Source organism: Choloepus didactylus, chromosome 4 (assembly GCF_015220235.1).
Source record: "Choloepus didactylus isolate mChoDid1 chromosome 4, mChoDid1.pri, whole genome shotgun sequence".
Lineage (NCBI taxonomy): Eukaryota > Metazoa > Chordata > Mammalia > Pilosa > Megalonychidae > Choloepus > Choloepus didactylus.
The window spans coordinates 43,028,811-43,054,309 of NC_051310.1; the positions used below are offsets into that span (position 1 = coordinate 43,028,811).

The 25,499-nt window shown below is 33.7% G+C and overlaps 1 protein-coding gene and 1 long non-coding RNA gene across 3 annotated transcripts in view; both read right to left on the reverse strand.

The window, feature by feature from the left end:
* LOC119531315 overlaps positions 1-4,660 on the reverse strand; it is a 47,983-nt gene extending 43,323 nt beyond the window's left edge. The window contains exons 1-2 of the long non-coding RNA XR_005216302.1: positions 4,014-4,660; positions 825-1,008 (exon numbers count right to left, since the gene is read on the reverse strand). This is a non-coding gene — a long non-coding RNA (uncharacterized LOC119531315). The remainder of the gene's footprint in view (positions 1-824; positions 1,009-4,013) is intronic.
* The window catches only part of RAD51B (RAD51 paralog B), a 781,261-nt gene that overhangs the window by 503,256 nt on the left and 252,506 nt on the right, over positions 1-25,499 (reverse strand). The window lies entirely within an intron of this gene.

Consider the following 25,499-nt stretch of genomic DNA (forward strand, 5'->3'; position numbering starts at 1 on the left):
ATTAAATTTTATACATGTACATTTAAATAAATTATATTGAAAACAAAGACAATAGTCAAAACTCATCACGTTATATTACTGCATTTTACTATTATCTTTGATTTCGAGGTTATTTACATCTATTCTATCTATATGGTAGGAATACTAAACAATAGTTGCTACCGTGCATTTCTTCCCATCCCCATATTCAGTGACATCTTGTTGGTAGCTTGAACACCCATGGTGACAGTATTCATATCATGGAAACTAGAAAATGATACAAATTGAGGCTTTTTACCCCCAGAGAATCACAGGGAATTACTCTGATTATTCAGTTGATGAGTTTTGTATGTATTTTATTTATTTCACTCTCAAGATGCCTATTTTTCTCTCCTTTTACGCCTTTAAAAAGCCCTTTAAAACATGGAGGCAGAGGTGACATTTAAATATTTTAATCAGTTTTGCCTCTTGAGTCACTGAGTAAATGTTTATGAAATATTTTTGATGGGTACTGTATTTAGTGGCTGTCAGTGATACAGAAATACAGTCTTGAAGAAAAAGGATTAAGATGTGAGCCAATAATGACTTAACTAGATAGAAAACGATAAATGCCATAAAATAAAGTGATAAAAGGATGCAAAGAAATGAGAGATTATTTCTTGCTATAAAACATATGGCATTTTTAGATGAATAAATGATGTCATAAAAAAGTAAAATGACTGTTTAAGACTTTCAAAAACTCGATCCTCTTCCTTCCATAATACCTTTACATATCTGATTTATAACATAAATCACTCTCCCCACCCTATGTACCTCTCTGCCTTCCTACACTATACTGTACCAACCTCCAGAACAGAGCTTCTTGTAGCCTCCATCAAGGAGGTGTTCAATAAATGTTGTTTCTTTGTTGAGTCAAAGAATGGATTGATGAAAAATAGCTCCATTTATTGAAAACGTGCAGTGTGCTAAGCACTGCTCTAAGCAATTAGGTCATTCACATTCCGAGTAGTACAAGTCTGTTTCAGAGCCCTAAATTAAAAAATAAATAAAATTAGTGAGTCTCATATTTAACAAGTACTGATCACACAAATTTTCCCATGTACTCCTAATCACGTATCTGTTTTGAAAGAATATCCCAAATTTCCAATTAGAAAGAAAAATGGCATTTAAAATATTCAAAAAGGATGTTGGCCACACCATTTGAATTTGATAACGTAACAAAGATATTCTTTTCTTATGTGTGTACCTTGTACTTGCTATGAAGTTTATATGTGTAGAGATGATGAATCCAAGTATAACTGTATCACAAGTGTACCAGTGTGAAAGTCACTTTGGCATAACCTCAAAGTCGCATTACTGTACTGGGTTCTCAAGGACAAGGAAGATTTAAGAGCCTCTAAGTAATTTGGTTAAAGACTAACCAAAGCAGTCTCCAAAGCAGAATACATAAATGTAAAGAAAACAGGGCTTGAAATATGCCCAAAAAATCACTCACACAAAGTTATTTCTCCATCGTTAATGAAAAAAGAAAGAAAAAAAGGAAAAGAGAGGGGAAAATGAAGCAAAAAAGAAAAGAACCCAAACTTTATCTTTGCCCCTAATCAAATATTTTAATAATAATGAAGATTAAAAGATAACCCAAATCACTAATCTTAACAATAAATGATTCTGATTTCAATACAAATGAAGGAAAAGAGCCATTAGGCAAGATTAGCAAACTAAGACTATGTTATTATATTTACTTTCATAAAAGGATACAGGATCAACTTATCAATCAAGTTTGTTAAGTTAGCCCAAAATTGTTGTCAAAATATTATTTATAACTCATGCATTCATTTGGGCTGTGCTTCATGAAGAAATTCTGACTTATTACCATACCCCAGCTGTTCGAATAAATAAAGATGGAATCTTGGAGGCCTGACCACTGCACTTATTGCCGTGCCTCTCTTAAATCCATTCTTTTATGGATTTGTACAAGAAATACATATATGCATTGCAATATTTTTAAATAAATGATTCGATGCAAGTTTAGAAAAAAAATCACAGTAAACTCTTTGTTATCCATCAAGTTCAGAGAAAGTTGTATTCTGGTTAATGCAATATTCTCAATCACTTTCCTCAGGATTAAATGAATTAATATTTGCAAAGTACATAAAATAGTACCTGGCTTATAGATTAAGTACTATGTAAGTAATTATTAACCAATTAAAATAACATAACCATGGAAGATTGTATTTTCTGAAAATATTCTTAGCCCCATTTCTGGTGCCACATGCTCTTCAGAACCTTGCCACTTCCTATCAAAAAAGTGGGGTCTATTTTTCTCCCCTTGAACCTAGGTGGGCTTGTGACTGTTCTGATCAACAGAATGGGATGGAAATACTCTGATTTCCAAGGCTATAGTATAGTGAGAATAATGCTTCTGTCTGCCTCTCTTTTCCTGAGATGCTTATTCTAGGGAAACCAGAAATCCCATTCAAGGAAGTCCAACCATTTGGAGAGATCACATGGAGATGCCTTGTGGAAGGGAACTGAGGCCTTCCTACCTAACAGTCAGCAACAATCACCAGACACACGAATGAACCACCCTTTAGATGATTCCAGTTCTATCCTTTGAGTTTTCCAGCCTCAGACACTGCAGAACAAAAGATAAGCCATCCTTGCTGTGCTCTGTCAGAACTCCTGACCACAAAACGCATGAACATATTTGGTTGTTTTGTGCCACTAAGTTTTGGGGTAATGTGTTACACAGCCATAGGAACAGGAACAAAAAAATTGCCACACTTAAGATTCACGTTTCAATAAAAATCAAAAAGATTTAAAAGTGTTTTACAAAGTTAAACATAATACAAATAGGACAGAGATAAAATAGAAAAGAGACACAAAATAAAGTAGAAAACACTGTCAGGCATCCGATATATTATAACAATAGCAACAGCTAACATTTATTGTTGTCCATGTGTAAGGAACTACAAAACACCTGATTTAATGCTCCTAACAATCCTATAAGGACACTGGTATTATCTTTATTTTTTATGTCACATGAAAATAAGAAGTAAAATACTCTAACATTGAAACTATGAAAACCCCATTTTGATCTTGTTTTGTTGATTCAGATGGCCCTTTTTTGGATCCTAGTAATGAATTATCATCATGACCATTGCTAATACATATACCAGAGGTTCACAAACTTTTTCCTAAAGGGCCAGATAGTAAATATTTTAAGCTTTGCAGGCTACATATGGTCTTTATAATACTTTCTTCTTTGTTTTTTGCTTTTTGTTATAAGCCTTTAGAAACATAAAACTATTCTTAGCTTGTGAATGGTACAAAAACAGGCATTGGACTAGCCATCTCTGGGCCAGTCTGCCCAACAGACCACTCTAGCAAGCTACAGGGAAGTATTGAATGCTAATATTTAATATTAATAAGCCCATTTTTAAATGATACTTACACTAAATTAAGAAAACATAATTTCTGGCTTCAGCCTATCATCCTCTAAAAGCACAAGCTTCCCCGAACTGTGTGAGTGAAAATACAGACCCAATTATCCATAATTTCCATTATTAATAAATGACTCCTCATAATTGACACTTGTCTACTCTGGAAAGGTCATAAAGGAATTTGGAATGCTGTCTGAAAGAAATTATCAGTCTGGGGGGCTAGCTATTTCTCCAGGCATCTGTAAGAGCTACCTCTATGTTCATTTGAGATTCATGACAGCCCAGTATGGTTGATAACACCGAACACTTCTAACCTGCAGAGTCAATGCTTTGCAAGAAAATATTTATTATTCTTAGGAGGAAATGATGGGCACTGGTAAGAAATAGCCAGATGTCATATGTAAGTTAACAGGAATTTTTAGGGAGAAGTTCTCCTCTAGTAAATACGTACACACACAACTTAACCAAATTTACAGCTGTTAACAAATCGTGCCTCTGTATTCTTGAATATATAAATAAACTTCTAAATCAGTACAAAAACATGTTCAAAGTCCAGTTGTTTAAACTGGAATTTTTACAGCCAATACCTACCTTCAGTTAAAGGAACTGTCAAGGAGAATCATAAGCTCAGTAGAAAAGTTGTTTTTTAGTTTCCTCAAAGTAACAAAGATGGTGCTCAGCAAATACTTCCTATGATCATAGAAAATTAGAGCTACATGATCTCATTTAAAATAAGATGGTCAACCTAATGCCAAATCAAACAAATTTGTTTTCAAATTGAAATTCCAAATTAGGAAGACAGTAATTACTAAAATCCAAATTGGAAGGGGAAAGATTTTTGAGAGCCTGGAAATCAGTAGGCCCTTAGAGAATTGGAGTGGGTACTGAAATAGGAAATGAACTCATTTGTATTAAAAAAAAAAAATCAATTTTTCCCAGGAATGTAAAAGTAAATGAAGTTTAAGCAAGTTTAGACAAGTTCATAGACAGTCCTCTTTACAGACTGAGATTAAATATGACTTGATTACTGGAAGCAAAAGGTGTTGGCCACAACCATGTTAAAAGAAAGTAATTAACATGCTGAATTAATTAGCTAAAACAGTCATCAGAAAAGTAACCAAACCAGTTATTAAAAGACCACAGGTAGCCAAAACACATTCTCTATTTTTGGAAGCTCTTAGAAAATTAGAAGTATTGTTTCAAGTCATCAGATAATTTTTTACTCTTTTGAACGACTCTCTACATTTCTTTCATCAAAAAAATCAAAGGGCATCATATATATTTCTTTATATTAAGTAGAGACAAAATGGAGCAGCTAACCATACAAAAAAATTATCACCCATAAAAAATAGCACTTTTTGAACCTATATCACCACCTAACTGACAAAATCTATTTATTAAAAGTTAAGCTTAAACAATGCCATGCCCTGTATGAAACCCAAATTTTATGGTAGATACTTAATTGTTGTAACATCTGCCAAATTCCACTTTTCCTCAAATTATTACAGTATGACTTCGAATTAAATATCTCACAGTAGAAGTTGAGCAGAAGAAACAACTCAGGTGTATACATTATCAAAGTACTTAGAAGAGGCCCAGTAACATTTAAAATGATGACATTTAAGCAAGAGTATCTATTTATAAGCATCGAATTATTCCGACATAGGAAATATTTCTATACCGACAAAACAAAACCCATTACTCTAAAACCTTATATATTTGTATTAGAAGAACAGGGGTATATTTGTTATGAATAAAGTGAATAAATGATACAAGACTTCAAACAAATATCTTCTCCAATGAAGCTACGTCTAATGAACCGAGGTTTCAATGACCTTTTCCTTTGATTTTCTACAGCACCTGTGGACTACAGTAGAATTTGGCAGATGTTGTCAAGCAGTTGATTATATTTTGATTTGTATTGTTTTCACGTCTTTTCTTATGTTGCTCTATATCTTTAGAACCTGTTGACTTTCTTCACAAGCTAAACTTCTGTATAAGCAATTCTTTTGAGCTACTCATCTCCTACAACTCTTCCTAGTACTGTGGAAAGGTAGGTTCTCATTAGATATAATGGTGTTGAAGCATTTGCACTTAATTCAATAGACCATTGCAAGCTATTGAAAGAGAGTAAAATGATATTAGTCATAGTTGAAGAAGAGTAATCTATATGTCTTGTGCAGGTTAGATTGGAGGGGTAAGAGACTGAAAGAAAAAAAAAAAAGAAACTACTTAGTTTTTTACCAACTGAACTAGATTGGTGGGAGGGGAAGTACAAATAGGCATAGAAACAAATGAATAGATTGAGGGAGTCTGAGAAGAAATAGTTACAAACTGGTAATTTATTATATATGAGAAAATAAGATAGAAAGAAGGGCCAAAGATGATTAGCTTTAGTTCAGCAAGCATTTATGACAACCCTACTTTGTGCAAGGCACTTAAAAAATATTAAACAGATGTACTCCCAAGGTGCTCAAAATCTAGTGAGGCAGACAATGTCGACAGGACTAATGAAGTTTGACCATAATAAATATTATAATATAGGTGTAAACAACATGTACTAGGAATCCAGAGGATGACAAAATCACTCCTGAGTAGGACTGGGAAGGCCAATGTTCTAAACCTGAGTGACTTTTAGAATAATGGTACTTTTAAAAAATTATGAATGCTTACCTCAAAATGTATTTAACGCACTTTTTCTAAATCTCTCTGTTCTAACAAAATCCAGACACAGATCACCTCTCGCCTATAACGTTTTCATCAGACTCACAGTATCAAATGTAACCTCTCACCCAATTGCAACCTCAAAAGAGCAAATCAAGTTAGTTACTGAAGTCTTAGCTGGCTGCTTTCATCATACCACCCTCTTCCTGCTCTGAGGAGAGGCCTTTGGTGACTTCCAATGACTTTAAAGATACGTTTTGCTACCAAGACAGTCATCTCCCTAAGGGTTCTCATTCTATCCTCTGTCTCAGCTCTTCTCATCTTGATCCATAACCATTTTAAATAAATGCCTTTTATACTGATTAAAGAAACATTACCTTATTGCAAAGGTGGTTTGCGAAGTCCTTGACCTACTGAGTCAGAAAATCTGGGACTGCATATTGGCTCTGCCACCACCTGTTTGTATGATATTGAACAAGTCAGCCTGTGCTCTTTTTTCTGTTATCTAAGGAAATAAAGCCAACCTAATGGGGATACTGTGGGGATTTATGTGAAGTTTTTGTAAACTTAGAAGAGCCAGGAAATAAATTTCTGCAAATTTTATGGAAATTATTATTCATCTATATTAAAGCTAATTCTTTACCTAATTAGTGAACAGTCTAAATAGTCCAGAGCCTATTTCAGCCTTGGCTATCTTTGAAAAATGGCTTCCCAAGTTTCTGACCATTCATTTTGGCATGTCAGGTCAAATGGGGTGGGGTGGAGGGCGTTCTATGATTTTCAGTCTATATCCACGTAGTGATTTCCCAGGACCCCTGAAGATTTTGGCTTTGTACTCCTATCCAAGTTAAAGAAACTGAAAGTTTTCATCTATTTAAAAAAAAAAAAACAGTCTAATGAGTCTTTCCACGTCTCATTAGTGTTTTACAACTACCCCCATCTTTTTTTTTTTTTTAATATTTGTAGTTCTGGAAATTTTAAGTGCTTCTTTATTCACTATTATCACCTAGTATGTGTATAATCCACTAAGTTCCTCTTACTTATGTGATAACAATCTATAATAGTGCTGTCCAATAGATCTCTCTTCAATAATGGATATATTCCATATCTGTGCCATCCAATATGGCAGCCACTGGCCACCTATGCCTAAAGAATACCTGTATGGCAGCTAGTGTGTCTGAGAAATAAAATTTTTACTTTTATTTAATTTTAATTAATTTGAATTTAAATGGCCAAACAAACAAATCAGGACTATAGCATGGTGTGCTAGAGAGTGACCCATTGAGGTTTGTAAAATCCACTGTTGACCATCCTTGAAAAAGCTGGCAGTCGGACTGTCCATACCACCCCAGTTATAAAAATTCTGCTGATATTCTCCAGAATTGGGAGGTTTTCCACAAACATACCCATATAACTACAATTCATAATCATTGCTCATAGAATTTAGAATGGCCTTCCCCCTACAGTGTACCAAGTAAACTCCCACTCACCATTCAAGGTCAGTTCAAATGTTACTGTGCTGGTTTGAATCTGTTATGTACCCATAAAAGACTATGTTCTTTTAATCCACTCTTGTGGCGGCAGACCTATCATGGGTGGGATCTTTTGATTAGGCTGTTTACATGAAGACGTAACCCACCCAATTGTGGGTGGGACCATTTAAAAAAAATTTGCTTACAATCTTTATTGAAGTTTTATAAAAAGAATCAAAAGTGGGATCTTTTGATTAGATTATTTCCATGGAGATGTGACCCCACCCACCTGAGATGGGTCTTAATTAGTTTACTAGAGTACTTAAGAAAGCTCAGGCAGAGAGAGAGCTCAGAGCTGACAGACCCAGACACTTGGAGATGCAGACAGAAAGACATTTGGAAACACCAAGCTAAGAGATGAAGCCCAGAGTTTGCCCTGGAGAAGCTAAGTACGAACTCACAGATGCTTTAAGCGAAAGCCACTGGAATCAGAAGCTGAAAGCTCAGGAGCAAAGGACCAGCAGACACCAGCCACGTGCCTTCCCAGCTGACAGAGGTGTTCCAGACATCATCGGCCTTTCTTCAGTGAGGGTATCCTCTTGTTGATGCCTTAGTCTGGAGACTTTTATGGCCTTACAACTATAAATTTGTGAACTAATAAACCCCCATTGTAAAAGCCAATCCATTTCTGATATATTGCATTTTTGGCAGCTTTAGCAAACCAGAACAGTTACCTTCTCCATGAAGTCTCCTTTGATTCCTTTGAGAGCAACATGGCAGGGTGAAAATTGTTGTAGTCATGTAAGAAGACAGAGTAAAGTTTGAATCCCAGAATTTTAGTAAATTCTTGCCAGAATTTACTAAACCTTGAAAAGTAATTTAACTTCTTTGAGCTTCAATTTTCTCATGTATAAAATGGTAATAAAAATAATAATCTTGCAGATTTGTTGTATTAGGACAACATTATCATAACAGCTAACATTTATTAAGTTACTTCTTTTATCAGGCACCATGGAAGCACAACACTTGGATTTTTCACTTAATTTTCATAGCAACCCTATAAGGTAAGTAACAGTATTTACCTATTCATATATTCAATAAACAAATATATATTCATTTATTCATTCAACATAATTTGAAGGTCTAATGTTCCTGGTGAGGAACTGTGGATAAAGGAGTGAACAAAATAAAGTCCTTGGACTATATGGAGCAACTATTCCAGTAGAAAAGACGGCAAGCAAGAAAAATAGACATATAATGTCAGTAGTGTTAAGTGTTATGAAGAAAAATAAAGCAGGACAAAATAGAAGAAAATGGAGAATGCTGTTTTATAGAAAAGGTTGTCTCTTAAGGCCTATCTGTTGAGGTAATATTTGAACGGTCGTAAATAAAGAATGGGAATGAGCTATGTGATACGCATAGGAAGAATGTTCCAGAGAGAAGGAACAGCCTTATGTAACAGGCACTAATCTAGATGCTAAAAATATGTTAAGTGAACCAAAGTACCTGTCCTCCAGAATCTTACATTGTTGTGGATAAAGAAGAATTTAACACAAAAAGTCTGAATCTGAAGCTCACTCTTTAACTACTGTGCCATTCTTACCCCTAAACTATAACTGAGAATCACAGAATGGCAGAGATCATAGTTCATTATTTGTTATACATCTACTACCAAGACAACAGCATACAGTAGAGGCAAAATAAGGTTGAATTAGATTTTTATTTAAGAGATAATATGAAAACTCCATTACAATTAAAGAGACCACGATCCTAAAATCAGAGAGTTAGCGCTTATTTAGGGAAATTCCATTAAAAACAAAAAGCTCACAATAAAATGAACATTTAAGTAACAGGTTTTGAAAGAGGGTTGGAGCGAGACAGAGCACAACTCAAATGGGCCTAGTGCTTATCACTGCTATAGAGAACTATTTATATATGCTTAGGGGATGGTGACATGGAGAGCTGTAAAAAGGGGGAGAGGAATTACAAAGTTATCATTACACAGATGTTAACAACCAAACTGGTGATAAGTTAGCATTACATTTTAGGATTTATTTGCATTATTTGCCCAACAATTTTCTTCATTGTAAATCATTAGGATTTAAAACACCTGACATTTCAAAGCTGCTTCCTATCACTTAGCAAACTAGTTCACAACTGTCAGCACTTCAACTCATAAACCAAAGGAAGAAAATCCCATGGCTATATGGGAAAAATTCTTATCATGCCATAATAATCTGCTTAATCTGTGTGAAAGCATTTTATTCAAAATTATGACAGTCTTTTTTTTTCTAGTTACAAAAGAAATATATATTCATTATTGAAAATCTGGAAAATTCAGAAGTATACAAAGGAGAAAATAAAAGTCAACTGTAATTTCACTTCCCAAAGATAAATACTGATGATATGATGGGATACTGTGATTTTCCATATATATATGTACATGTTTGATGAATATTAGGGGGGTAATTGTCATTTTTATAGACTTGGTATCATACTTTTTACCTAGCTTTCTATATTGCTCTTTTTCACCTAATATAACATTACATGAAAAGTAATGTTCCAATATTTATGATTTTTCAATAATGGTAAAGTAGTCTACTGTATGCAATTAACAATCCCCCTACTGTTGATTCTAAATTTATGCAGTTAAACATGATGCTGGGATGAACCATGATTATACACACCTACATGCAAAATTGTGATTACTTTCTCAAGATAAATTCCAAAAAGTAAAACTATTGTATCAAGTTACATAAATGTATTATGTCAAATTTGATGTGTCAAATGTCCTCCACAAAGGTAAAGTTTATTTACATTTCCACTATTAAGTTAAATAGAGTTTTACCCCATACTCACCCACAAAAAACATCTTAACCTTTTAAAAATATAATAGGCAAAAAATCAAATGTTACTATTCTAATTTATATTTATTTCATGAATAAAGCTAAATATTTTTATTTCTCCATTCCCCATTTGTATTTTTTTCTTCTATTAATCCTTTCTTTATATCATTTGCCCATTTTTCTATTACAGATTAGCATTTTTCCCTCATTGATTTAAAAGAACACTTTATATGGACAGATGCCCTTTATCAACAGACATGTTACAATATTTTTATCTCTTTATTTTTAGCTTTTAAAGTTTTTCTGATATGGGCATGTTTGAACTTTTCATATAGTCATATTTATCAACATTTTGTTATTAATTTCATACACTCAATTTCTGCTGAAAAAGTCTTTGATACTTTTCTATTATAGTTGAGCTCCAAAAAAACATTTACACCTGGAAAATCTACTGGTGAGATTCCAGCAATTTGGGGGAATTATCTAACATAGAACACCCCACCAACCATATATATCACTCACATATACAGATATATACTTACTCTTTCCTTTCCAAACACAAAGAAATACTGGGTACAATATAAGTAGAATTTTGTTTTCAAAATATAGAAGAGCTTAAAATGAATAAAGAGAAATCCTCAAATTCCAGAAGATGATATTGAAATAAAAACAGAAAAGTATTATCTCAGGAATGCAAGGATGGATCAAAATACAAAAATCAATGTAATATAACATATTAATAGAATAAACGGTAAAGCCACATTATCATTTCAATAGATGCAGAAAAACATTTGACAAACTCCAACATACTTTCATTATAAAAACATTCAGCAAACTAGAAATAGAAGGTAACTTCCTCAATCTGATAAAGGCCATCTATGAAAACCCAAAGGTAATATCATAACTTAATGATGAAACACAGAACGCTTTCCCCTAAGATCAGGAACAAGAGGAGGATGTTCACTCTCACCACCTCTATTTAAAATTTTAGTGGAGATTCCAGCCACAGCAATTGAGCAAGAAAAAAAAAGGGGTGACGGTGGGGAGTGGGGTGGTAGATACAGATTGGAAAGGAAGAAATAAAACTCTATTTGCAGACTGCAAGGTCTTACATATAGAGAACCGTAAAGAATTCACACACAAAATAAAAACTATAAAAGCTAATAAATGAGTTCTGCAAGGTTGCAGAATACAAGATCAATATACAAAAATCACTTGCATTTCCATCCAGTAGCAATGCAAAATCATTAAAATGAGATTAAGAAAATAATTCCATTTATAATAGCATTAAAAAGAAAAAAATCTAGGAATAAATTTAACCAAAGAAATGCAATATTTGTACACTAAAAACTACAGAACACTGTTGTGTTATAGTAACTCATAAATACTTTTATACATTTTTAAATTTTAAGGTGGGGCAGCTCTATTGTTTTCTGTTTTTCTGCTTTGAAGTCTCCTGGTTTTAAAAGAGGTAATTTTATCCAAAAAACACAATGCCTTGCTTTCCTACCATCCATACTTGGTACAAGGGCATCTGATACACAAGCCAATTAATGGCATTATTTGGTAGCCAGTTAAGTTTATCCAGAAATTGTAGCCAGTATTTTCTTTTCTTATATATTCATTCAACTTGTTCAATAATATTTAATATTAATGATCTCCAGAGTTTGTTTATAAGTAAGAATTGATCTATCCTTTACCATATTTTTTTCTCACATAAAAATGAGACAGAAATGAACCTTTTTGCTAAGTAATTAATGATGGAAACACCCCTATGTCCTGTATAAGTTCCCCTCCACATACTTCACCACTGTATATGTAGATTTTGTCTAGAAAATGATACCGCCAGCATTTTAATTCAAAATGCTTGACTATACTGACTGATGGAACAAAATTATTAAAATGTTTTCAGGCAACTTAATCCATATGTCACCACCAAAGATTGTTACAGCATTATGAACTATGTAAGTATTCCAAGTTTCTGTAAAACATTTAGATAAAATGTTTTTTCTATTTTTTTCCCTCTGGAATAACACAGCTTTGTGTTTCTGGAAAATCCTTCAACTTTTGTGTTGTTAAAAAAAAGCAATACTATCTTATATTAAATATCAGTAATTTATATTTTTAATTGGGATGTACTAAATTTTCATTCTGATCATCTTCTTTCAAGAAAATTAAGGCATCAATATATATTTGAAAGCAATTTCCTCTGTTTTCTCCTGTATTGGTTGATTCATTTGCAAGACAATTAGGTAAATTTTGAGAAGATCCTTGTTATTGTGGAAAGCAATGTGTATTTCTTAGTAAACAACACTTAAGCTTAAAGCTTTTTGCAAGGAAAGTAGTGCTTTTATCCCTAAATGTTCTTAAGATTTAATTTTCTACTATACTGCAGATTTAATGTATGTTAACTCTTTTCTTAAACATTGCCTATGACTTAACATTTTCTCTTCTTACACCCTTTAAATCTGTGTACTTTAATAATTAAGAGAAAACAGTTTTGCAAATTGTTAATCCCTTTGTAAAGGCCATCTTTAAGCCCAGTATGTGCATGATTCTACAAGTGTGGATTTTGAAAACTTTAATATAAAATGAACTCATTTTATTTGTGGAAGAGAAAAAAAGCCCAGTGCTACTGCATCCTCAATATACAACTCTACTCTTTAATTCCTATATGAGTCAGAATACAACTGAACAAGAAAAAGTCATCTTTCCTGATAAAGGACAAGCAAAATACAAAGAGGCAATGTGGGAAGAACAACATGAAGAGGGAAAACAGAGGGATATGTGAGAAGAGACTGTGTATACTACTGAAGCTAAATTGGTATCTTTCCAAGTTAGTAGGTTATAGACATTGGTTGTATAATACAAAACCCAGGTTAACCACAAAGAAAGTATTTTTAAAATATACAAAAAAAGAAATGAGAAAGCAATTAGTCAGAAACATAACAAAAGATACAGAAAAGGAGGTTGCAATAAAGGAAAAGAAATACAAAAAAAAAAAAAAAAAAAAAAAGATGTGACATAAAAACCAAAGAGCAAATTTGCTGAAATATTGCCTTTATGGTAATAACACTGAATGTTAATGGATTAAACTCCCAATCAAAAGACACAGATTGGCAGAATGGATAAAAAAGCATGATCCAACTATATGTTATTGGCAAGAGACTCACCTTGGACCAAAGACACAAATAGGTTGAAAATGAAAAGATGGAAAAAGTATTACCTGCAAATGACAAGCAAAACAGAGCTGTGGTAGCTATATCAAATAAAATGGACTTTAATTCAAAAGCTGTTACAAGAGACAAACACAGACATTACATATTAACAAAAGGGTCAATCCACCAAGAAGAAATAACAATCATAAATATTTATGCACCTAACTACAGTGTCCCAAAATAAATGAGGTAAACACTGGTAAAACTGAAGGAAGAAATAGACACCTCTACAATAATGGCTGGAGACTTAAATACACCACTCTCATCAACAGATATAAAATCTAGAAAGAAGATCAATAAGGAAACATCACATTAAAAGAATTATACACCATGATGGAGAGGGTTTTATCCCAAGTAAGCAAGGATGGATCAACAAAAAAAAAGCAGTTAATATAATACACCACACTATTAAAACAAAGGAGGGAAAACCCATATTATTATCACAATTGACCCAGAAAAGGCATTTGACAAAATCCAGCACACTTTCTTGATAAAAAAACTTCAGAATATAGGAATAGAAGGAAACTTTCTCAACATGATAAAGGGCATCATACTCACTGGTAAAAAACTGAAAGCTTTCCCTTTAAGATCTGGAAAAAGATGAGGATGCCCACTGTCACCACTGTTATTCAACATTGTACTGGAAATTCTAGCCAGAGCAGTTAGGCAAGAAAAAGAAATAAAAGGCATCCAGATAAGAATGGAAGAAGTAAAGCTTTCACTATTTGTAGATGACATGATCCTATATAGATAAAGACCCCCCAAAAAACTATAACAAAGCTACTAGAGCTAATAAATGAATTCAGCAAAGTGGCAGGGTACAAGATCAACACACAAAAATCAACAGTATTTCTATACAATAGTAAGGAGCACCCTGAGGAGAAAATCAAGAAAAAAAATCCATTTACAATAGCAACTAAAAGAGGATCAAATAGCGAGGAATAAATTTAACAAAGGATGTAAAGGACTTATACAAAAAAACTACACAACTTTGCTAAAATAAATGCAAAAAGAGCTAACTAAACATAAGGATATTCCATGTTCATGGATGGGAAAACAAATATTTTCAAGATACCAATTCTATGCAAAATGATTTACAGATTCAATGCAATCTCAACCAAAATTCCAAAAGCCTACTTTGCAGAAATGTAAAAGCCAATCATCAAATTTATTTGGAAGGGTAAATGGCTCCTAGTAGACAAAACCATCTTAAAAAAGAAGAACAAAGTTTGAGGACTCATACTTCCTGACCCAATTTATTCCATGATCTAATATGAAAGTATAACCTAGAATCAAAACCAGAAAGGTACAGAACTTCAAAGAAAAATCACAGGGCATTCCTTAACACATACTAGCAAAAAAAATCTAGCAATATATTCTTTTTTTTTATTCATTTTATTGAGATATATTCACATACCACACAGTCATACAAAACAAACTGTACATTCAATCATTCACAGTACCATTACATAGTTGTACATTCATCACCAAAATCAATCTCCAACACCCTCATTACCACACACATAAAAATAACCAGAATAATAATTAAAGTGAAAAAGAGCAATTAAAGTAAAAAAGAACACTGAGCGCCCTTGTCTGTTTGTTTGTTTGTTTCCTTCCCCCACCTTTCCACTCATCCATCCACAAACTAGACAAAGGGGAGTGTGATCCCCATGGCCCCCCCAATCCCACTGCCCCCCCCTCAAAGCCACATTTTTATACAATTGTCTTCAAATTCATGGGTTCTGGGTTGTAATTTGATAGTTTCAAGCATCTGCCACCAGCTACCCCAATTCATTAGAACCTAAAAAGGGTTGTCTATATTGTGTATAAGAGTGCCCACCAGAGTGACCTCTCGGCTCCTTTTGGACTCTCTCTGCCACTGAAGCTTATTTCATTTCCTTTCACATCCCCCTTTTGGTCAAGAAGATGTTCTCCATTCCACAATGCCAGGTCTACATTCCTCCCCAGGAGTTATATTCCACGTTGCCAGGGAGATTCACTCCCCTGGATGTCTGATCCCACATAGGGGGGAGGGCAGTGATTTCACCTTTCAAGTTGGCTTAGCTAGAGAGAGAGGGCCACATCTGAGCAACAAAGAAGCATTTGGGAGGAGGCTCTTAGGCACAATTATAGGTAGGCCTAGCCTCTCCTTTGCAGCAACAGTCTTCCCAGGGGCAAACCCCATGGTAGAGGGCTCAGTCCATCAAACTACCAGTCCCCTATGTCTGTGGGCATGTTAGCAACTATCGAGGTAGGGCAGGCCAATACCCCTGCATTCTCCGCCAGCTCCTCAAAGGAGCTCTGCATATTTTTTTCCTTATTTCTTATTTTTTTAAAAACTTTTTTTTTCCTAAATCATCTGTATGAAAAATAAAAAAAGTAAAAAAAAATTTAAAAAAAAATACAATAAAAGAACATTTCAAAGAGACCATAACAAGGGAGCAAGAAAAAGACAACTAACCTAAGATAACTACTTTACTTCCAACATGTTCCTACTCTACCCCAAGAAAGTAACCTAATATAGCAACATTTCTGTGAACTTGTTCCTACTATACCTATCAGAAATTAACAGACCATAGTCATTCCTGGGCATTCCCAGAACGTTAAATTTACCCACAATAGCTAATCTGTTCTTGGATTATTGTTCCCCCTTCCTTAATTGCTCTCTATTGCTAGTTCCCCTACATTCTACATTATAAACCATTTGTTTTACATTTTTCAAAGTTCACATTAGTGGTAGCATATAATATTTCTCTTTTTGTGCCTGGCTTATTTCGCTCAGCATTATGTCTTCAAGGTTCATCCATGTTGTCATATGTTTCACAACATCATTCCTTCTTACTGCCGCGTAGTATTCCATCGTGTGTATATACCACATTTTCTTTATCCACTCATCTGTTGGAGGACATTTGGGTTGTTTCCATCTATTGGCAATTGTGAATAATGCTGCTTTGAACACTGGCGTGCAGATATCTGTTCGTGTCACTGCTTTCCGATCTTCCGGGTATATACCGAGAAGTGCAATCGCTAGATCGAAGGTTATCTCTGTATCTAGTTTTCTAAGGAACTGCCAGACTGACTTCCAGACTGGCTGAACCATTATACAGTCCCACCAACAATGAATAAGAGTTCGAATTTCTCCACATCCCCTCCAGCATTTGTAGTTTCCTGTTTGTTTAATGGCAGCCATTCTAATCAGTGTGAGATGGTATCTCATTGTGCTCTTAATTTGCATCTCTCTAATAGCTAATGAAGCTGAACATTTTTTCATGTTTTTCTTGGCCATTTGTATTTCCTCTTCAGAGAACTGTCTTTTCATATCTTTTGCCCATTTTATAATTGAGCTGTCTGTACTATCGTCATTGAGTTCTAGGATTTCTTTATATATGCAAGATATCAGTCTTTTGTCAGATGCATGGTTTCCAAAAATTCTTTCCCATTGAGTTAGCTGCCTCTTTACCTTTTTGAAAAATTCCTTTGAGGTACAGAAACTTCTAAGCTTGAGGAGTTCCCATTTATCTATTTTTTCTTTTGTTGCTTGCTTTGGGTGTAAAGTCTAGGAAGTGGCATCCTAATACAAGGTCTTGAAGATGTTTTCCTACATTATCTTCTAGGAGTTTTATGGTACTTTCTTTTATATTGAGATCTTTGGTCCATTTTGAGTTAATTTTTGTGTAGGGGGTGAGGTAGGGGTCCTCTTTCATTCTTTTGGATATGGATATCCAACTCTCCCAGCCCCATTTGTTGAAAAGACCATTATGACCCAGTTCAGTGACTTTGGGGGCCTTATCAAAGATCAGTCGGCCATAGATATGGGGGTCTATCTCTGAATTCTCAATTCAATTCCATTGATCTATATTTCTTTCTTTGTGCCAGTACCATGCTGTTTTGACAACTGTGGCTTTATAATAAGCTTCAAAGTCAGGGAGTGTAAGTCCTCCCACTTCGTTTTTCTTTTTTAGAGTGTCTTTAGCAATTCGAGGCATCTTCCCTTTCCAAATAAATTTGATAACTAGCTTTTCCAAGTCTGCAAAGTAGGCTGTTTTGATTGGGATTGCATTGAATCTGTAGATGAGTTTGGGTAGAATTGACATCTTAATGACATTAAGCCTTCCTATCCATGACCATGGAATATTTTTCCATCTTTTAAGGTCCCCTTCTATTTCTTTTAATAGAGTTATGTAGTTTTCTTTGTATAGGTCTTTCACATCTTTGGTTAAGTTTATTCCTAGGTACTTGATTTTTTCAGTTGCTATTGAAAATGGTATCTTTTTCTTGAGTGTCTCTTCAGTTTGTTCATTTCTAGCATATAGAAACATTACTGACTTATGTGCATTAATCTTATAGCCCACTACTTTGCTAAATTTGTTTATTAGCTCTAGTAGCTGTGTCATCGATTTCTCGGGGTTTTCCGGATATAAGATCATATCATCTGCAAACAATGACAGTTTTACTTCTTCCTTTCCAATTTGGATGTCTTTTATTTCTTCGTCTCGCCGGATTGCCCGGGCTAGCACTTCCAGTACAATGTTGAGTAACAGTGGTGACAGCAGGCATCCTTGTCTTGTTCCTGAACTTAGAGGGAAGGCTTTCAGTCTCTCACCATTGAGTACTATGCTGGCTGTGGGTTTTTCATATATGCTCTTTATCATATTGAGGAAGTTTCCTTCAATTCCTACCTTTTGAAGCGTTTTTATCAAAAAGGGATGTTGAATTTTGTCGAATGCTTTTTCAGCATCTATTGAGATGATCATTTGATTTTTCCCTTCTGATTTGTTAATGTGTTGTAATACATTGATTGATTTTCTTATGTTGAACCATCCTTGCATGCCTGGAATGAACCCCACTTGGTCATGGTGTATGATTTTTTTAATGTGTCTTTGGATTCGATTTGCAAGTATTTTGTTGAGGATTTTTGCATCTATATTCATTAGGGAGATTGGCCACTAGTTTTCGTTTTTCGTAGCATCTTTGCCTGGTTTTCCTATCAGATTGATGTTAGCTTCATAAAATGAGTTAGGTAGTGTTCCATTTTATTCAATGTTTTGAAAGAGTTTAAGTAAGATTGGTGTCAATTCTTTTTGGAAAGTTTGATAGAATTCCCCTGTGAAACCATCTGGCCCTGGGCATTTATTTGTGGAAAGCTTTTTGATGACTGATTGGATCTCTTTGCTTGTGATGAGTTGGTTGAGGTCTTCTGTTTCTTCTCTGGTCAGTCTAGGTTGTTCATATGTTTCCAGGAAATTGTCCATTTCCTCTACATTATCCAGTTTGTTACCATATAGTTGTTCATAGTATCCTCTTATAATTTTTTTAATTTCGTCAGGATGTGCAGTAATGTCACCTTTCTCATTCATTATTTTGTTTATATGGGTCTTCTCTCTTTCTGATTTTGTCAGTCTAGCTAGGGGCTTGTCAATCTTGTTGATCTTCTCAAAGAACCAACTTTTGGTGATATTTATCCTCTCTATTGTTTTTTTGTTCTCTATGTCATTTATGTCTGCTTTAATCCTTGTTATTTCTTTTCTTCTACTTGGTTTAGGATTGGTTTGCTGTTCATTTTCTAGCTTCATCAGTTGATCCATTAGTTCTTTGATTTTGGCTCTTTCTTCCTTTTTAATATACGTGTTTAGTGCTATAAATTTCCCCCTCAGTACCGCTTTTGCTGCATCCCATAGGTTTTGGTATGTTGTGTTCTCATTTTCATTCATCTCTATATATTTAGCAATTTCTCTTGCTATTTCTTCTTTAACCCACTGATTGTTTAGGAGTGTGTTGTTTAACCTCCAGGTATTTGTGAATTTTCTAAGTCTCTGATGGTTATTGACTTCTAATTGTATTCCATTGTGGTCAGAGAATGTGCTTTGAATAATTTCAATCTTTTTAAATTTATTGAGTCTTGTTTTATGTCCCAGCATATGATCTATTCTGGAGAAAGTTCCGTGAGCAGTAGAGAAGTATGTGTATCCTAGTGATTTGGGATGTAATGTTCTATATATGCCTGTTAAATCCAGTTCATTTATCAGATTGTTTAAGTTTTCAATTTCCTTATTGGCCTTCTGTCTGGTTGATCTATCTATAGGAGAGAGTGATGTGTTGAAGTCTCCCACAATTATTGTGGAAACATCAATTGCTTCCTTTAGTTTTGCCAGTGTTTCTCTCATGTATTTTGTGGCACCTTGATTGGGTGCATAAACATTTACGATTGTTATTTCTTCTTGTTGAATTGCCCCTTTTATTAGTAGGTAGTGACCTTCTTTGTCTCTCAAAACATCCCTGCATTTAAAGTCTATTTTATCTGAGATTAATATTGCAACACCTGCTTTCTTTTGGCTGTAGCTTGCATGAAGTATTTTTTTCCATCCTTTCACTTTCAATTTCTTTGTGTCCCTGTGTCTAAGATGAGTCTCTGCAATACATTCTTTTTAAATGACCAAAGTAGAGTTTAACTATTAGGAATACAAAAAGAGTTTAACACCAGAAAATCCATTAACATAATTTACTACATTAACAGCATAAAAGGGAAAACTCATATGATTCACCTCAACAGACAGAGAACAAAGGAAGAAAGCATTTGTAAGATTCGGTAATGATTCATTACTTACGAGAGGTTTTTTCCAGCAATTCAGCAAAAACAAGAAATTTTCCAACATGAAAACTGATATGCTGGAGTCTTTTTAGATCAGGGACATGACAAGTTACCACTATCACCACTTCTGTTAAAAAATAAAGAAGTATAAGGTTTGAAAAGGAAGATACAAAGTTGTCACTGTTTGCATATAATATGAGTCTTTCTGTGGAAAAATCCAAGAAAATCTATAAACCATGGGAATTATTAAGTAAGTGAAGTAAGGTTGCTGGATTCAAAGATCTGTACATGAAAATCAATTTTCTGATGCAACAACCAATTTGAAACTGTAATAAAAATAACTCCCATTTTATTAAAAAAAAGCTACTGAAAATGAATAAAATCTAACAGAAAATGAGCCAGATCTCTGTGGATAAAACTTTGCAATTTTATTAAAGGATATAAAAGCAGACATAATCAATACAGAAATAAACTATTTTCATGAATGGGAAGATTCAATATCATAAATATGAATTCAAGGTAAGTCTAGTAAGAACACAAGATAATTTTTTGTGAGAACTGAACACAAATAATCAGAGGGTCAGAGTTCCAAAAAATTGGTATCAGACAGAGAACTGTTTAAAAACTGAAACCCCAATTTCAAGGTTGATATTTGATTCTTGTTTTTCCCATTTCTGGTCTCATCATTTTCAGGGATAGTAACCATTCTCCATGACCTGATATCTTCCAAAACAATCCAGAGCTTCACAGACCAAACCAAACAATCACAATAGAGAATAAATACCTAAAGGTCAAGTAAAAGTTGACTGCTGGAGAGATGATGCTAATTCAATCCAGGAAGTTATCTGGTTCTTAATAGACAGTGCAAAAAATAATAATTAAAAAGAAAAAAAAATCTTAATAGGACAAATCCTAACCTCAAGACAATAAAATGCTTAAGTTTAGAAACCCCAACCAAAAGAAATATAGAAAGTATATTATCTATATATTTTATTTACTAAGACTTTCAATTGTATTCATATTAAACATGAGCTCAGAAAGACATACAGGAAAGTCTAATAAAGTTCTTTTTTATACTCTCAAGTAATCAATCACTTAAGAAAACCTAGAGAATCAATTTTTACAAGATGAGAATCAAAAGAATGAAGAATAACCTAAGGAAACATAACAGAAAAACAATTCAGCAGACTCTTGGAAACTTGGGGACATGCTCTGGAAGTTTAATATTAATGAACAGATCAACTTATAAGGTCAACTTAAAGCAGTTTTAAATAGTAGTTAAGAGAATATCAGCCCACAGGAATTTTCCACAGGCCTTCCCAAATTTATTAGTCATGGCAGTAAATAGGAATGACCTAAGGAAGTATACTTTTACTATGGGTTACATTTGGTTTTTTTTTTTTTTCTTTATTTTTACTTTCCTACTACTAAGATTTTTCAGATACAAACTGCTCTTCTTAAGGCTCTGGACTATATTAAATTCTATAAGTATGTTCACAGACTTCCCAAACTTTTGTATCTTTGAGCCATTAATAATTCAGCTCCTTAACACCTAGCATATCAAAAAATCTTACTCAACCTTCAAGGCACAATTTAAATGCCATTTCCTCCCTGAAGAATTCTACAGTAATAATTAACTGCTCCTCTGGTCTATATTTATTCTAAAGGGAAAGAAACTAAATATTAAATGAGTCCCTATTACATGCCAAGTACTTCATAAAATAATTTCATTTTAATCTTCACAACAATCTTATAAAGTAGGACTCCATTTTTCAGGATAGGAAACTAAGGCTGTGAGAGGTTACACAGCACAATGACAAGTCACGGAGTTGGGATTTAAATCAAACCTATCTGATTTCAAAGCACACATGGTTTTTTATAATTTCACAATGCCTTTATTACACTCCTATCATAGACTACCTCATAATGAGTTGTCTGTATGCCAGTATTCTCCCAGATTATGAGATCTCTGAAGGCAAAGCCCTGTCCATTTAGATTTCAATCCTTTTGTCTTAGAGCAGGGTATAACATGTAGTAGATACCACAGTCTACCTGAGTCAGAACTAATGTGAAGAATTAGTACAGTGGTCATTTCCTCATATAATTAGCTCTCCTGTGACCAGGTGACTATAAAAAATAAGTACCTGGGCTTACAGCTATAATGAAGTAATTGGAACCAGACCTCTCTTCCTACAGTAAACAATGAGAAAATGGGACAAAATATACAAAAGAATTATTTTCCCACTTGGATGAAAGGCAGTATAGAACTGTGATCCCTAAGAGAAGGGCCTCCAAATCACCCCGATATCAGTCTGGCAGTACTTTCTGAAATTCAACACAGGGAGGGGGAACCCAAGCAGAGCACAGAGGTCTTACTTAGTTGAGGTGAAAGAGTTCAGAGTTTAAAGACAAGAAAGGTGAGGAATCTGCAGGACAAAGTACTAAAGAGAAGAGAACTAGGCAGAGTAAAAAACTCCAGATATGAGCAGAGGGATCCCTTGAGACTGTGGATAATTACTAAGCTGCATGTGGGTGGAGTAAACTCCACAAGGCCAAACAAAGTAATAGGGAATAGTAAATTGAATAATTCCCAGAACTCATACAAAGCTGTGAGACATTTTAAACAGCAAAGGTAGAGAGAACTCATTAAACACATAGAATATTGCATACAAACTCCAGAAAAGTCACAATTTGTAGCAAAGGTAAACTAGTCTTAAAGTAATGGTTCTTAAAATTTAGCATGTTAGAATAATCTGAAGCGCTTATTAAAACACAGAGTGCTAAGGACCAGCCACAGAGTTTATGATTTAGTAGTTCTAGAACATGGCTCTAGAATTTGCATTTCTAACAAGGTCTCAGGTGATACTAATGCTGTTGATCACAACAATTTGAGAACTGCTCTAGAGTAAAGGTAACCCTAGGCACACTCTAGTGAGCTTCAAAAGATTGAACTAAAACTACCTGAAACTCAGGTAGAACTGAAACTCAAACTACCTGCTTTATAGAAAGACAGTAAAATTCCACATTCAAACAACATAATATTCACAATGTCCAGCATCCAATAAAAAATTATTAGACAAAGAAGGAAGAAAATGAGACTCATAATCAAGAGAAAAACTAGAAAAATACAAGAAACATGTAAATGACAAAGATAAGGAAACAAAATAGAGACTTTAAAGAATTATTAAATAATGTTCATGGTTGTCAATGAAAACACTAAAATAAGGAGAAAAATGAAAGATACCAAAATAATAATAATAATAATCCCAGAACTTACAGAAATTAAAAACACATTATCTGAAGTAAAAAAAACCACTGGATATTGTTAATGGGATTGTAAGCATCAGAGCTGTACTGAAGGTGAATGGGAGTGAAAGGCATTGTTTAAAGGCATGTTTCCCACAGATCAGTAACACAAATATAGATAGGTGCTTGCATGATATACTTCTAAGGTATGACACTGGCACAGAGAGTTGACAACAGAAGGGTACATGAGAAAAATTGATACATTGCCTACTAGGGACTATACTTAATAGGAGTACCATACTCTATAAAAAGTTTCATTCACTAAGTTTATTCATCAGAAACTTAAATCTTCAGAGTGCCCCTATGCCAGCTAAGTCCCCAAACCCAGAGGCAATAGCCTCTTGAAGAACATCAACTAGATATGTCCCCCTTGTTCATAAAGTTGACACCCCTTTTCAACATGAACAGGTTAGGTGGTCACTGCCTAGACATCCCTGAAGATCAGGAAAGTGAGTAATCTAGAGGAAGGGGTAGCAACAGACAAGATGGAATTTAACAAAAGATTATGAAAACTGAATCTTTATATAATTTTCTTTTCCTTAGATGCTAGGATATTAGAATAGTTAGAAGGAAAAAAATGAAATGGTTGAACTGTAACCCATAACATCCTTTGAAATTTGTTACATAGCTACTTGTTAAATTGTAATTTGAAAGCTATATCTTTTTGTATATGTGTTAGATTTCACAATAAGGTAATGACTGAAACTTTGGCACTATAACTCATAATAACTTTGGAAATTTCCAATATATCTACTAGTTAAATTATATTTTGAAAGATACTACCTTTTTGTATATATGTTATATTTTATAATAATGAAATAACTGAAAATGTGGAATTGTAACCTATAATTGTTAATTTGCTCTCTAACTACTTGTTAAATTGGACTTGAAAAGTTATCACTGTCATGTATATATGTTATATTCTATAATTTTAAAAATGATAAAAATTTTAAAAAGATTAAATAAAAAAAATCATTGGATAGCTTAATAGCAGACTAGACACGAGAAAAGATCAATGAATGAAAAAAGAAAAGAAAATGAACAAAGGTTCACTGATCTATGGAACAGTATCAATTGGTTTAACATGCATGTAATTAGAGTACCATGGAGGGGTAGTATTTGAAAAACTAATGGTCAAAAATTTACCAAATTTGATGAAAAACATCAAAATACAGATAAAAGTAGCTCAACATTAAAAGCAAAATAAACATAAAGAAACCCACACAAAGGCATATCATAATTGAAATAGTAAAAAAAAAGTTATAAAGAAAAGTCTAAACGCATTTTTTAAGAAGAAACATTATATAAAAGAACACAACTGAGAATTCTACTGACTGCTCATCAAAACTGACTACAAGCCAGAATACAATGCAATGACAACTTAAAGTGCTGAAAGGAAAAAACACAAAACATTGTCAACCCAAAATTCTAAACTTGTAAAAATATTCTTTAAAAATAAAGATAAAGACTTAAGAAAAACAGAGGGTGAAAATTCACTGCAAGCAGATCTACAAGAAATGTTTTTTAAAAAATGTTTTTTAACAGGCTTAATGAAGAAAAATGATGCCAGATAAAAACTCAGATCTACACAAAGGAATGAAGAATATAAGAAATGATAAATACAAGGGTAAATATAAAATTTTTTTCATTATTTATTTAATTCCTTTACAGATAAGTTTAAGATAATAATATTGTGAGGTTTATAACATAAATAGACTTAAAATGTATTTAAGAACACAAAGGATGTGAGAGGGAAATGGAAGTCTAATGATGTAAGGCCCTTACATTTTATATGAAGGGGTAATATTATTTGAGGTTAGATGATGAAAGTTCAAAATGTATCTGGTTAATCCTAAAGCAACCATACATGCACAAAATTAAAGAAGTATAGCTAATAAGCTTAAAGAACAACAAAATGGATTCATAAAAAATACATAATTCAAAAGAAGGCAGAAAGAGAGAGAGGGGTAGACTAAGAA